Raw genomic sequence first — 4,085 nt, 5'->3', positions numbered from 1 at the left:
TGCCCTACGTATACATTTTAATTATAGTATCTTTTGGATTCTTTAAAAAAATTCTTAAAACTTTTAAAAAATTCTTTAAAAAAATTTTGTTTGAAGAGTACTAACATCTCTATTTGTGAATAAATAAATCTTGAGATTATTTATGGTTTTACAGTTCAACCTGAAAATGAAATCAAAGCTTTTTTCAAAACAAAACATGTTTAGTGCTCTCTGTCTCACTGTCTTTTAGATGCCAAACCTTAGATATTATGATGACTCCTCAACCATTTAGATCTTGGTTATCTCAGGGATCATCAGCTTTTTAAGAAAGTTTTGAGAGAAAAGCAAGTGAAGAAAAGCATAGTCAGTGCCCAACATCATGGGTCTCTCACTGAACACACCATGCCTGGTATTCTCTCACAGCGATGTCACCATTTCTACCTGCCACGCATTGGCAAAGGTTGGGACTCGACTGGTGTTTGATCACAATGGGAAAATCATCCAGAAAACCCCCTACCCCCGCCCCAGAGGGATCACAGTCAGCGTGAAGCAGTTACTTTCTACGCTACCTATGCGCCATAAGGAATTTCAAAGGAATGTTAAGAAGGTACAGTAATTTAATCCTGGTTTTCAAGAGTATTGGTTAATGCACATGAGCAAAAGATTTACTAAAGATGTTTATTCTTCAGTTGATTCTCTTCCCATAATTTATTGAGAAATGCTTTATTTGCATTTCTCATTAAAGACTTAACATTAAAGACTTAACTTTAAGGTGATTTACTTTTTTGTTTTCATCACATACTGTTTATTAGGACGGGGCAACAGTGAGACCCTGCCTCTATGAAAAATTACAAAAAACATTGACTGGGCATGGTGGCATGCACCTGTAGTTCCAGCTACTTGGGAAGCTGAAGTGGGAGGATCACTTGAGCCCAGAAACTTGAGGCTGCAGTGAGTTATGATTGTGCCACTGTATTTCAGACTGGGAGACACAGTAAGATCCTGTCTGGAAAAATATATATATACACACATATATATATATATTATATACATATATACATATGTATATTATATACATATATAATATACATATAGTAATATATATATTATATATATATAATTTTTTATTTTTATCTTTTTTTGAGATGGAGTCTCACTTTGGCACCCTGGCTGGAGTGCAGTGGCGCAATCTCAATTTACTGCAACCTCCATCTCCCGAGTTCAAGCGGTTCTCTTGCCTCAGCCTTCTGAGTAGCTGGGATTACAGGCGCACACCACCACACCCAGCTTATTTTTGTATTTTAAGCAGAGACGGGGTTTCACCATGTTGTCCAGGCTGGCCAGGCTGGTCTCGAATTCCTGACCTCAGGTAATGCGCCCACCTTGGCCTCTCAAAGTGCTGGGATTACAGGCGTGAGCCACCATGCCCTGCCTTACGTACTTACATTTTCATGGGAATATTTCTCTTGGTTTTCTGATAAATGAGTTACTGGAACCCTTATGAATTTGAATGCAAATGAAACAGCTAAATGTTATGTAATTATTGTGTTTAAAAGCCAGATTATAAAACTATCTGTATTATATGATTCCAGTTTTATAAAAACAAAACAATGGCCTAAATGTGTATAGTATAAAGGCTGGAAGAGTCAGCACTTTCATGTTCTCAGCGGTTATCCTTGGGTGTGAGATCTCATGCACTTTTTGCTCTCTTCTTTGTGCCTTTCTATTTTGTATGTGTTTTTCGTAATCTAATTCAAGTTATGTAAACATATGCAGCTAAAAATTTTTTTTACTTGTAAATCATTTGGTGCTAATTTTAACATTGTGTTTTTTAGACAGAGTCTTCTCACTCTGTCTCTCAGGCTGGAATGCAGTGGTGTGATCTTGGCTCACTGCAACCTCCACCTCCTGGGTTCAAGTGATTCTCCTGCCTCAGCCTCCCAGTAGCTGGGATTATAGGTGTGTGTCACCACGCCCAGCTAATTTTTGTATTTTTCATAGAGATAGGGTTTCGCCATGTTGGGCAGGCTGGTCTTGCATCCCTGACCTCAAGTGATCTGCCTGCCTCAGCCTCCCAAAGTGCTGGGATTACAGGCGTGAGCCACCACGCCCAGCCTTTTTTAAAAAACTTTTTTGTAAGTCAGCTAGCAAGAACACAGGAGGAAATACTCAAATCTCCCTTACACAGCTGGGGGCTATGTCAGGTTTTATAAGCATAGGGTAATGAGGTGTGATTTGATTGGATCTTGCAATAAAGTAATGCTGGGAGGTGTGATCTGACTGGATCCTGCCATGGGGTGACATCAAAACTCAATCTGATTGGATCCTGGCTCTGCTATGGGGTGTCCGTTTCTTAAATGGGTCCCAGCTCTTCAGGCCGAGCTCTTAGGTTCCACCCTGTGGTGGCACACTTGCTTAACCTGGGCATGCACAGTGTACATGACCTTCAACCTGCAGGTCCATGACAATTGAAAAACAGCTGACAACTTCATTACATAAAAGTTGAACTGAGCCGGGTGCAGTGACTCACGCCTGTAGTCCCAGCACTTTGGGAGGCCAAGGCACGTGGAGATCAGGAGGTCATACCAGCCTGGCCAAAATGGTGAAACCCCGTCTCTACTAAAAATATAAATATTAGTCAGGCATGGTGGTGCACCCTTGTAATCCCAGCTACTCGGGAGGCTGAGGCTGCAGAATCACTTGATCCTAGTAGGGGGAGGTTGCAGTGAGCTGAGATCGTGCCATTGCACTCCAGCCTGGGTGAAGAGTGAAACTCCGTCAAAAAAAAAAAAAAAAAAAGTTGAACTAGATTTGGTCTGATGCAGTTACAGATTTACAAACCGCACCCCCACCCTCCTGCTGACACCTTCCGATCATTCTTGAGGGATTAGGGATGGAGGTCATGCTTCTGCATCGACTTCATGCTGACCAGGGGCACTGAGTCCCCTAAAGTGAGTGGGCTTCTGAGTTCAAATGAGTTCTGGGGTCACTTGGAGTAGCTTGAAAGGCTGGTATTGTAATACAAGCTGAAGGTGGAAGTGTTGGAGCCTGGAGGACCAACAGCTCACCATCCATTTAAATAAATAGGACCGAAAAGTGACAGAACAGTGGCCACGAGGGACCCCAATAGAGGAAGAAACCAGGTGAGCTGTGGTATAGTGGACTCGACTGCCTTCTAAATCTCAATGGTTGGCCGGGTGCGGTGGCTCACACCTGTAATGCCAGCAAAAGAAAAGCTGAGGCAGGATGATCACGAGGTCAGGAGTTCAAGACCAGCCTGGCAAACATGGTGAAGCCCCATCTCTACTAAAAATACAAAAATTAGCCAGGCATGGTGGCATGTGCTGTAGTCCCAGCTACTTGGGAGGCTGAGGCAGGAGAATTGCTTGAACCCGGGAGACGGAAGTTGCAGTAAGCCGAGATTGTGCCACTGCACTCCAGCCTAGGTAACAGAGCGGGACACCATCTCAGTCAAGCAATCAATTAATCTCAGTGGTTGAACTACCCTTGATATGGTTCAGCTCTGTATCCCCACCCAAATCTCAAGTCAAATTGTAATTCCCAGTGTTGAGGGAGGGACCTGGTGGGAGGTGATTGGCTCATGGGGGCTGACTTCCCCCTTCCTGTTGTCTTGACAGTGAGTGAGCGCTCATGGGATCTGGTTGTTTAAAAGCGTGCAGCACCTCTGGCTTCACTCTCTCTGTCTCTCCTGCTCCACCATGGCCAGACGTGCCTGCTTCCCCTTCGCCTTCTGCCATAATTGTCAGTTTCCTGAGGCCTCCCTAGCCACGCTTCCTGTACAGCCTGCAGAACTGTGAGTCAATGAAAGCTCTTTTCTCTGTAAATTACCCAGTTTCTAGTAGTTCTTTATAGCAGTATGAAAACAGACTAATGGACGCTTCTGGTTGAAGGAATGCAGCCATTCTGCTTGTTTGACTATTTCCTTTCTATTCATCTCTATTTCCTGGGAGGTGTTTATCCAAGCGCAATAGGAGGTATTGGTGACCGCACAGTCCCCTCAGTGTTCTGCTAGTAAATAGTTGAGGGTCGATCCCTGACCACCTGCGTTTTCAGTCTGGCATGGAAAAGCCCCCGTGTAACTGGTA

General features: G+C 43.6%; 1 long non-coding RNA gene across 1 annotated transcript; it reads left to right on the top strand.

Annotated features, from left to right (window-relative positions):
* Window positions 1-356: 356 nt before the first annotated feature.
* On the top strand, window positions 357-3,827 carry LOC131382396 (uncharacterized). Its single transcript, XR_009211856.1, has 2 exons — window positions 357-586; window positions 3,618-3,827. It is a non-coding gene; the product is annotated as an uncharacterized LOC131382396 (long non-coding RNA).
* The last annotated feature ends 258 nt before the right edge of the window (window positions 3,828-4,085 follow it).

Source organism: Hylobates moloch, unplaced genomic scaffold (genome assembly GCF_009828535.3).
Source record: "Hylobates moloch isolate HMO894 unplaced genomic scaffold, HMol_V3 SCAFFOLD_1, whole genome shotgun sequence".
NCBI lineage: Eukaryota > Metazoa > Chordata > Mammalia > Primates > Hylobatidae > Hylobates > Hylobates moloch.
Note: the sequence above shows the minus strand (reverse complement) of the source record. Positions and strands in the feature narration are given on the sequence as shown.